Source organism: Papaver somniferum, chromosome 7, assembly GCF_003573695.1.
Source record: "Papaver somniferum cultivar HN1 chromosome 7, ASM357369v1, whole genome shotgun sequence".
NCBI classification, from domain to species: Eukaryota; Viridiplantae; Streptophyta; class Magnoliopsida; order Ranunculales; family Papaveraceae; genus Papaver; species Papaver somniferum.
Window position 1 is genome coordinate 252,335,820 of NC_039364.1, and position 5,993 is coordinate 252,341,812.

Below are 5,993 nucleotides of genomic sequence, written 5' to 3' on the forward strand. Positions count from 1 at the left end.
CGGCCATGTCCACAGGCGGAATCCTCCATCCATACTGCCAGCCCATTATGCATGTGAGCCAGTCAATCCAGTCTGTCAGCAGAGCGAATTAATACAGGGAGGCATGCAGGGAAGTTTCATGCAGAATTGATTCCAGGAGGCATGCATGGAAGTTTCATGCAAAGTTAATACAAGGAGGCATGCAGGGCAATTTTATGCAGAATTGATTCCAGGAGGCATGCAGGGCAGTTTCATGCAGAATTAATTCCAGGCATGCAGGGAAAGTTAATGCCATTTAAGTTTATCTCGAAATTAGATGTTCAACTGTATAAATAGGGACGCACTGATAGAGAAAAAAAGGAGGCCAGTGACTAGAGAAAAAATCCATTGTAATTCCGATATGAATAAAACATAACTCTCCTTAGGGAGATTCATCCGTGGACGTAGGCAAAACTTGCCGAACCACGTAAAATTCGTGTTTCTCATCTTTATGTTTGTTTCATGTTTTTAACCCTGTTTTCCTCATCATCACCAGAATCATCGTGTTTAGTGCCTGGAAATATTTCTGGGTACAAACATTGGCGCCGACTAAGGGGACTACGAGAAATGGAATCGTGTTTTCCCGTTGAGAAAAGTAGTACGGAATGCTTCAAAATCGCGTATGTGGAAAAGCTGTTTGAACGTCGTGAAATAATCACTGTTGCAGTTCATTTGATCGTAACTGATGCAGTCCAGTTTGATCGCAGCTGCTGCTGTCCAGCTAATCGCAGTTACTGCAGTCCAGTTGATCGCAACTGTTGCAGTCCAGATTCGCGGTTCGAGATTTTGTTGAAACTATTACCTTCGAAAACCACCCAAACTGTACCACTACAAGGGTTGTTGAAACTATTATCAGGACGTTCAGTCTGTGACAAAAGATGGAGAGAAAATCACCAAGATTGTTGCCGGGATGTTTGATCCGCAGCATGTTCAAGTCCAAAGTTCAAAAAGATTTGCTTCTCAAATAACGCAGTATCCACATGTTCGAGTTTAGACAGGTATGTTAGGGTTTGAGATTTGAGATCTATTGATCTATTACCAAAAAAATAATCAATTTGTTTGGTTTCGAATTGTGGTCCCTATTTGCGATCTTCCGTTCAATCTGTTCATATGAAGTTTTAATTTAATATCAGTTAGGATTTTTGAAATTTCGATTATGAAATAAAAATTCCAATAGTTTTTATTCAGCAGTTTGATTATAGAGAATTGAATGGAAACCCTAATTTTATATTCGCCATCAGAAACTACACAACAGGTGCAGAACAAAAACTCCAATTTCGGCTCAGAAAAGCTAGACTTGGTCAACTTTTTCTCTGTAAGTTCAATATCTTTCCTCTGATTTATTATGTTCCTGTGTACGTATTAAGCTGGATAAGGTTGTTTCCCCCTCTTATTTTCCCCCATTTTTTATTGTTGTAGTTAGGAATAAACTGGAGATTTATGTGATGATTTATATGATATTGTTTTATATGGGTTCTGTGTTTTTGGTAAAAACCCAGTAGTCAGTTTAAGGTTTGGGAGTGTTTTTTGGGGTTTCACTTAGTTGTTGTGGTGGTGTAGGTATTGATACCAAGGCTTAAATATATAATTTTACTGGAACTGGTCATGCATGGATGATTATGATGCTTCAATGTATGTGGTTTTAGTTCGCACATTGCTTCAATAGTTAGGCTTGTGTAAATGGCTTAATCTAATAAATTGTGCTTGGTAATGACATAAAGAAATTGGTGCATGCCCAGGCTAGGTAATGCTCTAACAGTCTAACGACTCTAACCTGACTATACAAATATTAGTTGGTGTAAAACTTCTGGTTCTCCCTTTGATCTTGCTTCTGCCTTACTCATGATGTTGTCTCTACTTGAGAAATGAATCACAGAGACCAAAACAACAGTGGCTTTTGTGTCATCGAAAACCAATATATGCTGACCCAATATCATAACATGAAGGATTGGGTTTTTTTCTCATAGTTCTCCTTAAATATGAGTTGCATGAGACATGCTACAAACAAAGGTTCATTGCACTAAGGACACACATTTTGTTTAGCATTTAAAATGACCAATTGTTGTGCAATCAGCATAGATAATTACTCATGTTGAGATGGTGTCAAGATACATAGTCAGAGTAGGGTGGGGGTGGGTGGATACACTAGATTGAATTGGGTTCTCAATTTAGGGTTGCTGTGTATTGACTTTTTGGATGTTTGTTCTTCAGATCTTTATGTTCCCACCCTTGGTGGCTTAGCATTGCAGCAGTATGAGTACCTTAGATAGGATCGTGCATGGTTGTTTGAATAGGAAATCTATTATTTATATTTTGAATTAGGACTCAGGTCTATTATTTATTTTTTATTCAGCAACCAGATTTACACAATTCAAGTTCAATTCAGTATCCAGTAGTTGACTCAACCAACTTTACCGTGCCTATGGATCTGGTGTTTGTTAAAGACCTGAACTACCATTTCTCCGCCAAGGTTCCAAAAGCGGCTAACTTAAGTCTCAATGGTTCGTGGCTATAGTTTAGGATGGACTTTGAGAAACCAGAACAGTAGATCAATAAATTGGTTGAGAATACGGTCCCGGTAGCACGAAATATATGATCTTTTTTTTTTGCAGGTCTGGCCTTACTGAACGCTAGCTATACTGTTGATTTTGTAAGCCATGGTCACCTAGATACCCCAAATTCAAATGTCAAGGTCGCTTTAATCGCGAAGAGCCAGAAATAGGGAAGAACCCATATTCTGTTGTAGTGTCTATTAAATCACTCATGCACTGGCAGAGACCAAGTTGATTGGGCAGAGATAATATTTATCGTGGAAGCTAGAAATCAATAGGTCTTGAAGTGAGTACTACTAAACACATCAGAAGCAAATATGGTTCTTATTGGTCTCAAGGCCTGGGAAAGAAATAAGATCTTTCATAGAGTCAGTTATGTTTGTATTATTTTCTTTTGTTTCATGAATGAAGAAGGGTTTGTGTTCTTTGTGTAACAACTCACTTGGATATAGCATAAAAGCAGTAATCTTTGTTTCAGTGTTTGTCTATGTGGGTGGTGTGTGTATTAAGGGCTTTGGTCGTATGGCAAGGTGTTTCACAGTTCTCAGTTTTTTTTTCATTAAAAATGAAACAACTGACGAGAAATGGAATATATATCATTCAGTTTTGAAAGCATATATTATCGATCGTTTCGGCCTTGGAAAATCATTTGTGTATTAATAAGAATTTAATTATTTTGTAGCTTCAAGATTTTTATCTTATATTTTGATTTTTGTTTTTGGTGGATTTGACTCAGTTCATGCTGCAACTAGGTGAGGCCGTAATATTTATTGCTGAGGCTATAACGGCTAAGCTTCTTATCAGGGATTTGACGTGGGCTTGATGTTTTTCATTGTTATACAAGTATCACCCCATAATGAATTATTTATTTATTCTTTTGCATATGACTCCAAAAATAAGACTGCTCTTGAATAGCAGAACAGAACAATGAGTAAAATCCTAAGCATACATTGGAACGGGGCATTGGAACGGGGCGAGGCGAAGCCAAGCCATACCAAATAAACAATCCTAAGCATGCATCAGGATGAGGCAACATGGAGCTGAGCCACACCAAATCAGAAATCCTAAGTCGAGCCATACCAAATCAAAAATGTACCACGACCGGGCGGGGAAAAGTCTCGCGACACCAAATCAAATATGCACGACGAGGGCGGCGAGGCGATGCGAAGACACATCATACCAAATCAAAATTATGGTTACAAGAAAAATATTCACGATGCGTAGCTCGGGCATAATAAAAAATCCTAAGCGACAGGGTTAGGCGAAGCCGAATAAAAATCCTAAGCATGTATCGAACGGAGCGAGGCAGAGCCGAGCTAAACCAAATCAAAAATCCTAAGCATGTATCAGGACGGAGCGAGGCAAAGCTGTTTTCGGATCTGCCCGGTGCGTAGCACGGGAACAAAATCTAGTTTTTTAAATAATTAACCTAAAGCCAAAAACTAAATCTAAACGTAATCTTCTTCTTTTTTATTTTTGTTATTGAGAAAGCTAAAACATTTACGAAAATAGCTGACTTCTAGTCAATAATAATGGACCTTGGGTCAAATAGGGTGGAATAAAATATAATCCAAATCATTTCTGTACCATAGCTTTTCTCTCTTTTACCGAGAATACTGAAATTTTCATCGTTTCCACATCAATGATTCATCCTTGTAAACCTTATAACGAGATTTATTCCTAATCCAAAATAGCGCTCAAGTCTAATCAAAGTAATTGAGAATAAAAATTCTTGTCACTGGTTACTAAGATTTAAAAATCTACTACGGGTTTAGGTTACTTTGTAAGCATAAATAGACACAACATTTCTTTATTGATTCAAATTCACCGTTTACTAAAAAACATTACAACAAATCATGATTTGTGAATGATAATTATGATTATCAAAATTAAAACCTAAAGTAACTATCTTATAAAGTTACTTATGGATGGTTAGGTCCATCACAATTACCCTCTAAAAGGTAAATTTTCTCTCCTAAATGTCGATGATCTCAATGTCTTTTTCTCTAATGTCTCACTAGAATGTTATCCCTAACAATTCGAATTTCCATCTTTTCGGTGAGAAACAATATGTAAACTTAGCTAACCGAATACTATGTGACACTAGAAGTTTAATAATGCAACTAAAAAGTTTCTCTCATACCCCCAAAACTTAATCTAACATTGTCCTCAATGTTCTAAAGATAAAATTAAAAGCATGAACAAGGAGAAACTGTTACCACTTTCAAGGAAATAAGGAGATAAGGAAAGATATCACCTTGTCGCATGAGCATGGGTTACCTCCCAAGAAATGCTAAGTTTAAAGTCTTCAGCCACACATGGATAAATTAGTCACCACATAAAATCATATAGTAGTAGCCGGAACAACTGTGGGTCGTCTGAATTGAAAAGTGCTATCACAAATAGAAGAAAACTGCAGCATACCAAGAAAGTGAACCAACCAAACACACCCTTAACAAGTTTTCTATTTAAGACAACTATGTCTAGGTTTGGTTCGGGTTCAGGCTCTATAAAAGGGTCTAAGTAAAATATTTTCACCGGCCGAGTTTCCTTATAGGCAGGATCCGGAGTGTCAGGTTGTAGAGTCTGGAAAAACTCAAATAAAAACTTGGAAGCAAATTATAATAACCTGAATAATTGCGGGTCCTTAAAGTCAATCAGACTTGGCTCACACAACTGACCATAATGGTGGTCATTCTTAAGAAAATGCGCCGACGATTCTAATTTCCTAAAATAATTAGGTTGAGTTCTAAAAACTATATAAAGACACATTTCAAATTGAGATACTCCCAGATTTGGTAAATAAAATTTTGGTGGGACAACAAAGTCAATTATGGTATCGTGGACCGGATTAACCACATCAACTAGAGGATGGGTTTGTATCAACTGAGTTTCTTTGTGGACATAACTAGGTTCAGGAAAACGTGTATGAAGATAGTCTCTTATGATGGTAGAGGCACATACGTCAAGTCCCAAGTTAGGGACCTTTACAAGAGTCAAGGGTAAACCACGGGGAGAATGATATTCACCCTCAAACCTAGAGTTGTCAATATCCTTGGATAAACTTGTCACAATTTTCTTAATTTCTAAATTATCAGATTTAGGAAAATGGTCTTTTATTTCTTCTAGCTTGTAATCAGGTGGTTCTACACTTTTATAATCCTCAGCAGAGACTATTGTTTCCGAATCGTTGGACTCTAAAACACTAGTCTCAGGATAAACTCGTTCCTCTAAACCATCATCACAATCATATAAAGGATTATCAGAGAAATTTTCTAGCAAAGGCTCATCAACTAAGGTGTTAATCGTAGTTACTTCCCCTGATTCATTAAAATGTTCATCATATAATGGATTGTCAAACATATTGTAGGCCAAAGGATCACGAACTAATATTTCATCGTCTAAAACAGTGGTATCTCTAGT

At 37.1% G+C, this 5,993-nt stretch overlaps 1 long non-coding RNA gene across 1 annotated transcript; it reads left to right on the plus strand.

Moving 5' to 3' along the window:
• The first annotated feature begins 377 nt into the window (after nucleotides 1-377).
• LOC113293631 lies at nucleotides 378-3,258 on the plus strand. Its single transcript, XR_003332410.1, has 3 exons — nucleotides 378-1,016; nucleotides 1,260-1,333; nucleotides 2,631-3,258. It is a non-coding gene; the product is annotated as an uncharacterized LOC113293631 (long non-coding RNA).
• The last annotated feature ends 2,735 nt before the right edge of the window (nucleotides 3,259-5,993 follow it).